The 14561-nt window shown below is 41.6% G+C and overlaps 1 long non-coding RNA gene across 1 annotated transcript in view; it reads left to right on the top strand.

Annotated features, from left to right (window-relative positions):
* The first annotated feature begins 9925 nt into the window (after positions 1 to 9925).
* Positions 9926 to 14561, top strand: part of LOC131819938 (uncharacterized) — an 84579-nt gene continuing 79943 nt past the window's right edge. The window contains exon 1 of the long non-coding RNA XR_009349394.1: positions 9926 to 10130. This is a non-coding gene — a long non-coding RNA (uncharacterized LOC131819938). The remainder of the gene's footprint in view (positions 10131 to 14561) is intronic.

Below are 14561 nucleotides of genomic sequence, written 5' to 3' on the forward strand. Positions count from 1 at the left end.
TACTTTTAAAAAATAGCTTAAAAGGGGCGCCTGGGTGGCTCAGTGGGTTAAGCCGCTGCCTTCGGTTCAGGTCATGATCTCAGGGTCCTGGGATCAAGCCCCACATCGGGCTTTCTGCTCAACAGGTAGCCTGCTTCCCTTCCTCTCTCTCTGCTCGCCTCTCTGCCTACTTGTGATCTCTCACTGTCAAATAAATAAATAAAATATTTTTAAAAATAGCTTAAAAGTATATGATAAAATAATGATATACATATACAAAGAAAAGATACTATACTGTGAATATAAATTAAGTGAAAATTGTTGAAATAAAGAATACAATAAATGGAGACTAAGATGAATATAGCTGTAAAATGAATAAATGAGTTGGGAAAAACAAACAAACAAACAAATTAATGACTTCTGCCCAAATGCAGCAGAAGAGAAAAAAAAATAAAGAAAATATTTAAATAAGTACTGAGATAAATTTTGGAGAATTAAAGAAAGATAAAAGACACCAGACTTAAAATGATGCCAAACATGAGAAATCGGAAACAAAACAAAACAAAAACCACACACAAAAAAAAACCACTCATATACATTATGGTGAGTTTTAAGAATATCAAAAACAGAGAAGAGCATAAATGATGCCCAAGAGAAGAACAGATCACCTAAAATGTACAAGAATAATACTGACAACAGAATTCTCAATAGTAATAGCATATAAAGGAGACAGCTGGGTGTTTGTATAGATGGAAAAGATATTTGAAACTAGATATTATACATCAACCCAAATTATTTTTTTTAAAGATTTTATTTATTTATTTGACAGAGATCACAAGTAGGCATAGAGGCACAGAGGCAGGCAGAGAGAGAGAGAAGGAAGCAGGCTCCCCGCCAAGCAGAGAGCCCGATGCGGGACTCGATCCCAGGACCCTGAGATCATGACCTGAGCCGAAGGCAGCGGCTTAACCCACTGAGCCACCCAGGCGCCCCCATCAACCCAAATTATTGATTAAATTTGAGAGCACAGTAAAAATACAATGAAGCATGTTAGGTCTTAGAACATTTATCACACAGCGACACACATTTTAGAAAACTTCCTTGGAGGACAGCTCAATTTAGATAGAGAAAACAGAATTATGTACTCAAAGGCACATTTTGAAGGAAGGATTGAATATAGTCTGCACTGCAAATATTCTTTAATCGTATGTTCTGAATTTCCTAAATTTAAGAAGTATTTGTTTAAATATTTATCTTTAAATAAACCCTAGGAGACTTTTTCTTGGATTCTGGAAAATCAGTCCATTGGGATACAAATCTTTTTGCCACTGATGGAAATTGCCTAATGTATTGTTACAGCAATTGTGATTTGCCAATACATGGGTGATGTGTGTGTGTTGTGTGTGTTTATTTTTATTTTTGATGGTTTTACTCTTCTATGAGATTTTTAAGTAGACATAATTTTAATAAATTATGATTTGTTGAAATTTATCTGAGGTTATATATAATAAAATGAAATTTGTGTGAACTAAAGAAGTGCGTCTCCATTTTTTTGTTTTAAGAGTAGACTGGTCTTTAAATATTGTCCAAAGAAGTACATTATATTCATTATTAAATTTGATAATATACAATAAAGTATTTATGGGCATATGGAACCATATCAAATTCTACTATTAATTCATATTAATAATTACCATAAGAGGAAAAAGGGATATTTTTCAAAATGAAAATTAGCATATTCTTCGGAATATGATATAGTGTTATTCACTGAACAGAGGGAACAAATGTCAAAGTTTAACACAGTTTACAGAATGTTTTAACATAAATTGAAATTTAAATCTGACCAAATTTCACAGTTTTAAGTAAAATGGTAGCATTTTATATCCTTGAAAAGTGGTAAGTGACCCAAAACATTGCTTAGAAAAACAAATTTAACACTACACTAGTCTGCGATGGTTAAGTGATGGTACAACTTGCCATTGTGTATCATCAAATGGTATATTTTTTTCTTTTGGTCTTGTCATTATATTTTATTTTAGCCATTCTGGTAAGTGTGTAGTGATATCTCAGTGTCATTTTAATTGCATTTCCTTGATGTCTAATTATGTCAAAATATATTATTTTGATGTTTAATGTTCTGAGCTTTCTCAGTTCAAGACCATGAAGCCACTTGGGAAAAATACAGTTGCAGATGCACTCATAGACCAACTCTTATTTAGAAATAAGAAGAAACATTACTACCCATTCCAACAAAAAATAGACTTGTTATGCAGTAGGGATTTTATAAATTACCTGACACAACTTATATAGTAAGATGAAATGGGACAGGTGGCTTCTTGCAGCTATATACAACATCATTTTAATTTCAATTTTCAGTATAATTTTTCCAAGGTATACACAGAATATATATTTAATGTAAATTGTGAACATTTTAAACTCTGTATATGGAAATTAATCAATCTTAAGTTTATAACAATCAAAATTAACGGAAGTTTATTTAAAATTAGTTAGCTTTCTCTGCATTGCAAGACAGAATAATCAAGAATTGGTAAGAAAAAAATAATCTCTGTAAAATTACCGGGGGTGCATTATTAAGTGTTCGGTAACCGATCAAACTCACAATTTGGATTGAATGGCAAGTGATTTTTAAAATCTGGAACTCATTGTCAATTTTTTTTTCTTCATTGTGTCTTAATAAATTACTCTGTTCATTTGCATGGAAGTGAAGAAAAATGCATGACATTTCATCTCAACACTAACACTTTTAACTGGCAACTCTGAATGTACTTTACAGCAGTGTCACAAAGTAAAGATCAATGATGTTTCATGAAATATTTGTTATAATTCTCAAGGAGATAGGGAGTTTGTGCAAAAATGCAAATCACTTTGCGACTAAACACATTGTTTATTTCAGCTAATTTTAAGAAAGTATGCTAAGACTCTCTCAAAAAAGGAAGCAATGATTTAGGTTTTCCTTCAAACTCCTTATCTAATCCTGAACCAACAGCACATAGTTCAAAGAGCAACTAATTGGAGCAGCTCCAATTTACACGTTTCCTAACAATGCTTAATTTAGTGGAATTTCTGTCCAATTATGTTAATTTGGTGTAGTGAAAGACAAACATTCAAAAAGATCATCCTTAATTTATATAGATTGCCAAACTCTGCATTTTCTGAATGACGCCCAGGAACGTATTTTCAAAAACAAACAAACAATGGCAGAACCACTATTATGTCATCTCTAGGCAGAAAGTGACTCAGAGCCTACATTACTCTCTACCTGAAAGTATACTGTAGGCACTGAAACTACTACCCTGAGTCTGTGCTATCAAATTCCTTAAGTTAGAAAGTTTTAAACCCGTCTGTGTGGGAGTCTTTCATTTACAGATAGAGACTTGGTTGTTTATACATTTTCATACTTGATTTTTAGGGTGTAATAACTATGTTTTAAAATTCATGGTGGTGGGACGCCTGGGTGGCTCAGTTGGTTAAGCAGCTGCCTTCCGCTCAGGTCATGATCCCAGCGTCCTGGGATCGAGTCCCACATCGGGCTCCTTGCTCGGCGGGGAGACTGCTTCTCCCTCTGCCTCTGCCTGCCACTCTATCTGCCTGTGCTCCTGCTCTCTCTCTCTCTCTCTAACAAATAAATAAATAAAATATTTAAAAAAAAATTCATGGTGGTTTTGAATACTGTTGGATAATTGTGCTAAAATGGTATATCCATTCCTCCTAGGAAACAGAAATTATAGAAAGGTAGTGCTTTTCAGATCTGACATCTTTGAGTCATTGCAGTTTCAGTATAAATGCAATAGGAAAAGTGACATTCATGTTTATGATATTTTCTATAAATAAATTAGAATGTACTGGAGGCCTGATATAAAGTGGGATGCCTAAACTTCAGTAAGATCTTGTTTTCAATTCAAAATAAATTTTATTTTTTATTTTTTTTATAATGTCCCTCAATTTCAGATAAGTACCCCCCATTAGGTCCACTCCATTTTTTTTTTAAGATTTTATTTATTTTATTTGACTTATAGAGATCACAAGTAGGCAGAGAGGCAGGCAGAGAGAGAGGGAAGAGGAAGCAGGCTCCCTGCTAGGCAGAGAGCCCGATGCGGGGCTCGATCCCAGGACCCTGGGATCATGACCTGAGCCAAAGGCAGAGGCTTTAACCCACTGAGCCACCCAGGCGCCCCCAAAATAAATTTTAAAGTGAATTATGCACCTCTAAGTTCAGAGACAATAAACATCAACCAACACAATTAATAAGTTCTATTTCTTGAAATTTCGGGAGCATTGATAGTCTCATCTCCTGGAAGAACAACAGCTAAAATTTTTGGTCATGGATTCTTGCTAAAATATCACTTTCCCAAAGAAAATTAATCGAATTTTCATTGATTGTTATTGATCATGAAGAATATAACAACCACGATAAAAAGAATAGGAAAACCATGATATCTCATCTGTAAGGGCATGTGGAAAGTAGGAAATGCTAATAAAAATAACTACCATTATTTCCTAAGTTTACATAATATAACAGAACAAAAATATTTCATAACAATATTTTCTAGGCTCATTCTGATAACTCTTTTCTACATTCAAATTTAAAGGTTGAGGCATGTGATATATATTACACAAAAAACATCCCAAGGAATTTGTTAAAAAAAAAAAAACTCTTAATAAAGGACAAATGCAAAGGAATTTTTTTCTAATTTAATTAACAAATTGTGAATCGACTTACCTATTTCATCACAGTGTATCAGGCACCAATAATATTTTTTAATCGTCATACCTGATGCAATAGTTACCATCTTTCAGACATACTGATCAGGAACAAGCAAATAAACAAGAGCACTGTAGCTTAAGATCTACCTGCATAAATATAGGACTACTTCAGACAATCTCTTCACCACAACATAGCAATGAATAGAAATCATACATGCTCTGTAATGGACATACAGATGAGATAGAAGGGGATGGGTGTTAATATATGCAGAATCTTTATTAATTACATTGTAAAACATAATATGGAAAAACAGAATACAATTTTAGAAATACCCAGGTCACCATCATTGTTTTATTTTTATATGTGTAGATAAGGAGTTTAATAAACAATCCATGACTATTCAACTTCTTATATTTTGTAAATTTTAGCAAAAGTAACAAACCTAGCAACTAGAAAATTGTATCGATCTGCAAAATACAGCTTTGCCAGTATGGTAGAGGAAAAGCAAAACAAAATAAGTAAGAAAAGTTTAACATTTCACAAGAGTTTTACTTTTATTTTTTTATTTATTATTTTTTATTTTTCATTTATTATTTACTTCTATTTTCTACTTTATTTTAATGAAAATGTCATGACCATAACATAAAAGCAGAATTAAACCAACATGAGAAATTATTTTTTCATAAGTTATAATAAACTAGCTTGGTGATTCATTCAAAAATTATATTACAAACTTCAGTGTTCTTGCAGTAAGTATCACTGCATAAACAAATGAGTCAGGAGTCATAAACTAATGATGATTCTAAATGTTATTTAGAGAGACATTCTGTTCTTAATATATTTCAAATATTCTACACAAGGCAAAGTGGATCCAAGTAATCTGTAGGCAAAATAAGATTTTAGAGAAGTATATATTTCCAACAGTATTTATAAAATATTACCTTTATGTAAGGCATCATCCTGGACTTTGTGGAGAACACACAAAGGAGTAAGAAGTGGCCCTTCAAGAAACATATACAATATCAAGGTTTAACATGAAGCAGCATGTCTTCTCTAAGTAAAAACACATTGTACCAACTGACTTTACTGAAACTTTATATTTATTGCTCTCGTTTTAGGTCATAGTGTCCTTCTGCATGCAGGCTGCTATAACGGACATGATATAGACTGAATAGCTTATAAAGAACAGGAATTTATTTCTCACAGTTCTAGAACTGAGAAGTTCAAGACTAAGGAAGGGGCAGATCCAGGGAGAGCCCACTTCCTCATAGATGGCTATCTTCTCACTGTAAACGTACATGATGAATGAATCAAGAGAACTCTCTGGGGTCTCCTTTAAAAGGACTGTCATCCCACTTATGACCTAATCACCTCCCAAAGGCCCCTATGTTTTAATACTATCACTTCCAGAGTTAGATTTCATAATATGATTTTGGGAGACACAAACATTCACACCATAGTATATATAAACAAAAAAAGACACAAAAACAACAAACAACAAAAATTATTTTAACTACCTATTATTTTCAACTACATAAAATTTTAATTTGTTTCTATATAATATTAAATAACTCATTTGAGTGATTCACTTATATCCAATGCATCTGAGTGCAATTAAATTTGCTTACCCAACATATCCAGCAGCACATTTCTTCAGACTATCCCATTCCCCACCTTACAGGATTTACCACAATTAGAAGACAGGGGATAGAGGATAGATAGATAGATGTATACGTAAACACACTTGTACATACACATATGCACAATTTTCCCTGTTAATGATACTCATGCAAATAAAATTGAAGCTCAAGGAAACCTGTCTTGTGTGTTACTTAATATCCAGTTTTTAGGGGCGCCTGGGTGGCTCAGTGGGTTAAAGCCTCTGCCTTCGGCTCAGGTCATGATCTCAGGGTCCTGGGATCGAGCCCCGCATGGGGCTCTCTGCTCGGCGGGGAGCCTGCTTCCCCCTTCCCTCTCTCTGCCTGCCTCTCTGCCTACTTGTGATCTCTGTCTGTCAAATAAATAAATAAAATCTTTAAAAAAAAAATATCCAGTTTTTAGTCAACATCCAAAAACAAATAATCCAATAAAAACCTGGATAGAAGACATGAACAAGTGTTTCCCCAAAGAACACATTCAAATGTTCAGTAGATACATGAAAAGATGTCCATCATCATGTATCATCAGGAAATTGCAAAGCAATACTAGAAAGACATACCACCTCACACCTGTCAGAATGGCTAAAATCAACACTACAAGAAACAAAAAGTGTTGGAGAGAATGTGAAAAAGTAACACTTGTGGGGGCTGCCTGGGTGGCTCAGTGGGTTAAGCCTCTGCTTTCAGGTCAGGTCATGATCTCAGAGTCCTGGAATCAAGTCCCACATCGGGCTCTCTGCCAGGCATGGAGCCTGCTCCCTCCTCTCTCTCTCTCTACTTGTGATCTCTCTCTGTCAAATGAATAAAATCTTAAAAAAAAAAAGAAAAAGTAACAATTGTGAACTGTTGGTGGTGATGCAAACTGATACAGCCATATTTGAAAACAGTATGGAATTTCCATAAAATTTAAAAATAGAAGTCCTTTGTGATCCAACAATCCTGTTGGTGTGTATTTACCCAATGAATATAAGAAAACTTATTCAAAGGGATGCTAGCACCCCTATGTTTATAGCAGCATTATTTGTAAAGCTAAGATATGGAAAGAGCCCAAGTATCCATCAATTTATGAACAAATAAAGAATAAGTGGTATGTATATACAATGGAATTTTAATCTGCCATAAAAAAGACTGAAATCTTGCCATTTGCAATAACATGGATGGAACTAGACAGCATAATGCTAAAAGTGAAATAAGTCAGTCAGAGAAAGACAAATACCTTTACTCATATATGGAATAAAAGAAAAGGAAACAAACAAGCAAAGGGGAAAATAATAAGACATAGAAAGAGAAACAAAGCAAGAAACAGACATTTCATTACGGAGAGCAAACTGATGGTTACTTGAGGGGATCGGAAAGGAGTGATGGATTAAATAAGTGATGGGGGTTAATTAGAGCACTTGTCATGATGAGCACTGAGTGCTATATGTTATATTGTACACATGAAACTAATACAACCATATATGTTAACTAACTGGATTTCAAATGAAAACTTTTTTAAAATCCCAGTTTTTAGCTCACATTCTGGCTTACAAAAGGGATTTAGTCAGGAATTTGGAAATTAGTTAATGAACAAATAAGGGGTGAACAGGCAGTTGTTAGATAAAATTACTATCCTTTCTGGCATGATCTTATACCTTTTATCTAGAATTATTTTTAGCACATTAGACTCTTCTTATTTTATTTTGAGTCATTAAACAAAAATTTCCTCAAAAGACCTTAGACTCCATCCAATTTGAGCAACACTGTGAGAGAGGAAATGGTGTCAAGGAGGAAAAAAAAAAAAAAGATGAAACTACATGTGTTTACTAGTGAATGCATAGTTCTTCCACAGAAGAAGCTCTAAATGGTCATGGCTCCAGCTTTATATGTGTTCAGTCATATGTTCAGAAGTAGGTAACACTATCAAAAAATATAAAGCATCTGAGATTATTTTCCCTTATTTGAAAGCTGGTGTATGAGTCTGCCGTGGTTTCTTGGGTGTTGATAGAAGACGCAGACTCATGGTTCAGAAATAATATAGTTTATTATTCACAGCAATAGAGGTAGCCAGAATATTAACAGTATTTGTGTGTGTGTGTGTGTGTGTGTGTGTGTGTGTTTGTGTGTGTGTGTGTGTGTGTGTGTGTGTAGGGGTGGGAGTTATATATCAGTTCTGAGCCTCAGTTCCCACAAAAAGAATCAAAACAGAGGCAGATAATATTTGCAAACACAACAGGTTAAGTTAAAAAAAAAAAGATACTATTTCTGTCTTCCAAGTCTATTCAATACAACCATCTTCAAAGGATGGTCTAGAACAAATAATAAATGCAGAAATGTAAGCAACCAATTGAAAAGTGTCTCCCAAGAAACACACTTTGAGAGTCTTCATTTGACAAAAATACTATAGGATATTACATGGATCAGGTGCATTGAATACTGGAAGGTTAAAATTACAAGGGACCAAATATTTTTAAGCAGTTCTGGCATCCAGTAGAGTTCAAATAGGTTTTATAAGATTGAGGAAAGAAGCCATCAAAACCTGGGCCCAGGGGCGCCTGGGTAGCTCAGTGGGTTAAGCCTCTGCCTTCGGCTCAGGCCATGATCTCAGGGTCCTGGGATCGAGCTCTGCATCAGGCTCTGTGTTCAGCAGGGAGCCTGCTTCCCCCTCTCTCTCTGCCTCTCTGCCTACTTGTGGTCTCTGTCTGTCAAATAAATAAATAAAATCATAAAACAAAACAAAAAACCTGGGCCCAATTTTCCCAAAAGTATGATTCTGATCCCAAAAGTATGATTCTGATTCTAGTCTCTATGATGTTATCCCTTGAAGACAATGTCTCTAATTGACTTGAATTAGTTTACTAAAGAGCATACCCCATTTGTTGTAGGAGATGAACAATATTTTAACCTATGCTCACGTAAGTAACTTGGTGCATAATCCCTTTTCTATTAAACCATAGTGCAAGGACCAATGCCGCGTTTTTGAGAGAACCCCAAGCTATTTTTCTAGAATGGCCGTATGCCTATATATCAGGCGTCCTGTTTTCACTCCCTTTGTGGAGCACCTACCCTGGAGGTCATGTAATAACCAATGACCAAAAAACAATCAAAAAGCCCAAACATCCAGGTCGAAGTGCCATCCCTGCCTGGAGATGAGTAGACTGCTCAACAGATCCTGGGCAGGCATCTCAGCCCAGGCCTGTGCTGGGGAAGCTGGTTGCTGGCTTTGGGCGCAATCAGGAAGCCAGCAAACTGACTGGAGAGTGCAGCCAGGGTTAACAGGACTGATGACCTTTTCGCAGCCAGGCCATGGGCGGACACCCGCTCAGGGAGCCAGGCTAGGAGTCTGCCCAGAGCCGGCGCTGGCCACGCTTGCAGCCCCCCAGGGCTTCGGTCCCGCGCCCCAGCCCGGGCCGGCCTCAGGAGGGAGGGGGGCGGGGGCGGCGCAGAGAAGGGGCTTTGCTAATTGCCAAAGCGGGTAGTGAGCTCGGGGAGGACTCAGGAGGGATGGGGGCGGGGGCGGGTCGAGGGCGGCGGGAGAAGGGACGTTGCTAATTGCCAAAGCGGGAAGTAAGCTCTCGGAGGATGTGGCGGAGAGTCTGGGAGGAGGTGGAGCGGCTGGCGGAGGAAAGGCACGCAGCGCCGCGGTGCTGTGCTGCGGCCCAGTCGGGACTGCAGGACCCACCGGACTCGCCGTCCGTGGGCTCCTGCGTGAGGCCCTGCAGTCCCGCTCCTGCTGCCTGCTGCCCCTTCCCGCCCCAAGGCTTCTCCGAACCACCCTCTGCGCACAGGTAAAGTTACACCGCGCCGCGCCCTCACCAGGAGCAGAAAGCTGGGGACGCGACCTGGGGGCGGGGAGGGGGGTTGTCTAGGCCCAGCCTCCCAGGAACCCCAGGGCACCGGGACCACCCCGGACGCTGGGCCGAACCCGGGTCCGCATGGGGTCGGGCTGGGGACAGTGCCTTGCGAGGTGCCCCCCACCAGCGGGCGCACTAGCCCCCATCGTTGGGCACCCCCACTCCCGTGTGCTGAGGACCACCTTCCCTCCCCAGCCTTGGCCCCGCTGCTTTTGTTCTGGACTTGGGATCCCAGGTGGAAACTAGACCCTCAGACCTCCCTGGCAGCAAGGAGGGCAGGGAGGGATTCTTGGTCTTCTGCCCTGGCTCTTCCTCTCTCCCCATTCACAAGCCTTCTGGCTTCCCTTTCCTCTCCTCATTGTCAGTTTTATTAAATGGTTTTCTTCTGCATGTTGACCCGAAGAGCTATTTCATGAAAGAATATACACGAAACTGAGTCGGAGCCCACCTGTGAGAGCCCACCTGTAGAGGCCTTTCTTTAGAATGGTCTCTGGTTCTAGCCTCAGTTCAGAATACTGCATGTACCTGAGGACCTAGTCCAGATGTTTCTTTCATCTCTGACTTGAATTTGAAATCCTCCTCAGACTTCAGCTTCCAGGATTTCTCCAGTCCTTGCTCTCCCACTGTCTTGGTGGGGATCCGCCATGAGTGTTGAACCCAGGAATGAATGAATGATATATACCACAGATCGCTGGGGCTTTGTCTTGTTTTGCTGAGGTTGGAAAGGCTTGGGAGAGACCCCCTGTATGCAGATACAGAGCAGCATGCAATTGCTTAGATAAACGTGATCCCCACTATATTGCTTGGGCATTGAACATTTCGCCCTTAACCTGTGGCTTGAGCAGTTAGGAGGAGACAATCTGGAGGTGAATCAGAAGATGGCTGAATCCACATGGTGGTGGTCTGGGTTTGGGAGATTTTCCTGGAGATTCAAACGAAAGATCTAAATTCTTCCAGTGGGGAGTGGTAAACATTTTATGGATGGGAGATGGAAAATAAATGGTCTGGTTAACCTTTCCCTCCCCCTCAAAACCCATTATTTGAAAAAACAAAAAGAGAAGTGAAGGGAGAAATCCTCCCACTCCCATCCCCACTCACCTCCATAGCCACCTCCTCTTCCAAGAACCGAACAAACAAGGTGCCAAGAAGTGTTAGGTACCAGCAGTGGTCTCAGATCTCATTCAAGGATCATGGTGAAAGGCATTCAGAGATTGTGGGGGCACAGGGATCCAATTAAGGGGGACAAGTTTAAGGTTTGCCTGGCCCCCTAAAAATTAATGGCACTAGAGAAGATGAGTTTTGGGAACTATAGGTTAATGGATACAATGTGTAAAAAGCTTCAGTGAGTCATGGTGGGAAGAGGCCATGAGGGCAGCAAATACAGTCTTAGATGATGTTATTAATAGCACTACAGGCTCTAGATTTCCTGTGGTGGCAAGACCAGCCCGGCCAAAGTGGATACTCACAACCTGGAACAGAGGGTCTTGGAGATCCCAGCACGTGAGTTATGATGAGAAGGTAAAATGATAGGAGGTGTCCTTTGGAAGGGCTGTCTCCTTGACTTTAAAAGGGAGAACCCACATCTGTAGGTGAAATCTTTTTGGCTACAAAGAGGGCCGAGGCCTCCTAAGGTCAAGGTCTCCTCGTCACTTGCAAAGATGTTGAAGAACATATTCAGACATTTCAAAGATGTCCTCATGTCCATCGGTTCCCACTCTGGAATTCTATCAATAAGGTGAGAGTTCCTCTAGTTGCAAAAAAGATCTAAAAAGACGTCCCTTTCTCATGTAATTTCTGTAACCTCCAGGGCACACCCACCTCCACCTTCCAGCTCTGTAATGAAGCCACAGCTGGTGCCAATTTGTGGAACTCCTTAAAGGCTATTCTCCCTTATATACCCCCGGACCAAGTTCCCATGCTCCCTCACCTGATTTCCTGCACTCACCTCCCACCTGGTGTGTTCACACCTGCAAGTGCCTTTTACCAACCCCTTTGCCAAAAGGCAGCCAGAGTGACCTTTCAAAGACCTATCAGTTCCTGGCATTTGTCTCCATAGAAATCTGCACTGATCTTCTAACAAATTCCCAGTCCTCCAAAGGCACCCATAATCCTCGCATCAGTTTCTTCATAGCCCTCCAACTGACTGATGCCTGTTCTGCCCCATCTCTCTGCCCTTCAACCACACTGCCTCCCTCTTCCTGTGGAGACCCCTCATGGCGCCTGCCTCCAAGCACAGGTGATTCCCATTGATGGGAAGACCCTCTTCCTCTCCCCTATCTCCCCACTCCAGTTACTCCCAGTTATTCCTGAGCTCACAAGCCCCATGGTACACACTCTCCATGCAGCCTGCTCTCTCTTTTCTAGCACTGGCCTCCGTTTCTAGCTGTGGTTGTGTCATGGATGTCCCTCCCCAGCCAGCCTCCAAGCTCTCCTTCCCTTTAGCTCCAACACCTGACACAGTGCCTGGCACGTAGTAAGCCCTGGCTAGCTTCTAAGAGCCTCACTGAGGGACTGAAAGCATTTTAAAAACGTCACCACGTAGGCTCCAAACTGTAGGCAGAAAAATCTTTGCCTGGATTGACATTTTAGAGACGTATTCGTCAAGTTGGATATGTTCACTGACTTTACCTTGTAAAATTAAAAAAAAAAAAAAGGACCTCTGTATCGCTTCGCATCTAACGAAGGCACATGTATACTATTAGACCACGTTATGAGCTTAATGGAAGGAGACAAGATGTTTTCGCTAAGAAAATGTATAAGACTGTTGAGGTCAAGTGGGAGGAAACAGTCCGTTTGTTGGAGCATTGCTATCTTACTCTATCACAGCCACTCATAAAAATCTGACACGGGGTGAGTCAGAATTGTCTGTCGGAGATGAGTTAGATCTTGCTCATGTTCCTACAGACATGAAATCCAGGAATGAAGAAGGAGGCTTTGAAAGCCTGGGTTGAGGAGGCGGTGTGGTTCACTGCGATGAGCTAAGTGCCCAGGGCCACCGGAGGACATGCGGGCCTGTGTCCTTCCTTTGTTCTGGGGTCCCTCTTGCACCATGTGGTGAGGCTGGTGGCTGGGAGCAGCTCAGGACAGGACCCGGTGGCATCTTACCTCTCCCACCCTCCTGTGGGCTCCAGTGGGCTCCAGTAGGTCCCAGGGGACAGCCTGCCTTCCTTGCAAAGCCCAGTAGCACTGGGAGCAGAAACTGGGACCAAAGAGTGAGCACCCTGTTTGACAAGCTGGACCAGCCACCTCTTCTCCAGATGCAGGGGGAGCCCTGGCATGCTGACTCCTCCCTTCTCCCTTTCCCCTTTCCTCTCTTCCTCCCTCTTCCCTTCCCCTCTCTCCTTCCCTGGTGGTGCCCTTTCCCAATGCCCACTTCATCCCTTTTCCTTTCTACATGCCTGTCTTCTAGAGTTTCTTCTCTTTCCTCCCCATTACTTCCCTTCATCTGAATCTCCTCTTTGGTCCCTTTGTCCCTGCTCTCTGCTCCTCCTCCCCTTCCCTGGCCCCTGTTCCCCTCCATCCCGACTGCAGGCAGAGCTGGACTAACATGCTCACTTGCTAGCTCAGCCACCCTCCAGAGAATCACTCCTTGGTGGCCACCTTCCTGACCCCCTGGTCCCTTCTCCACTTGTTCAGATATTGCTCTGAAGTCTGAGGAGGACAGAGGCGGGGCTGCCACAGAATCAGGCCAGAGGAGAACCAAACCATGTGTCCACACTGTCCCCCAGCACTGCTGCTCTGAGAGCTTTCAGAGTCCTCAACAGGGTTAGGATTTAGGGGCTTCTTCAGAACCGGGAGTGAAAACAACCATAGGTCAAAAGAAAAGCTATGGCCCCCACACAAAAATAATAATCACAAATGAAAACTATGTAAACTCTGAAGTCCCAAAGTCGAAGAATTGCCTTGAATCTGTCGCCAGAAAGCACCCAAGGCCTCACTCTCTGGGTTCTGGGTGCCCTGGGAATGGCAGGAGGCTCTGACATGCTCCTGCCAAACGATGGGGGCTAGCCCGCCCACTGGCGGGGGGGTGGGGGTTACTTCGTGCAGCGCTGTCCCCGGCCAGACCCCTGGCGGACGGGGTGCAGGGAGGCGTCCGGGGTGTTCCCGGTGCCCTGGGGTTCGCGGGAGGCTGGGCCCCGACACCCACCCACCCCGCTCGTGCTCGTGGCCCGGGTTTTCTGCTCCAGGTGAGGGCGCGGTGCGGTATCACTTTACCTGTGAGCAGAGGGTCCTCCGGAGAAGATATGGGGCGGGGAGGGGCAGCAGGCAGCGGGAACAGGACAGCGCGGCCTCGGAGGCTAGGCTGGAGCACGGGAGCGCAAGGGCGGCGAGTACTGTAGGTCCTGCAGTCCCGACTGGGCCGCA

Source organism: Mustela lutreola, chromosome 17 (genome assembly GCF_030435805.1).
Source record: "Mustela lutreola isolate mMusLut2 chromosome 17, mMusLut2.pri, whole genome shotgun sequence".
NCBI lineage: Eukaryota > Metazoa > Chordata > Mammalia > Carnivora > Mustelidae > Mustela > Mustela lutreola.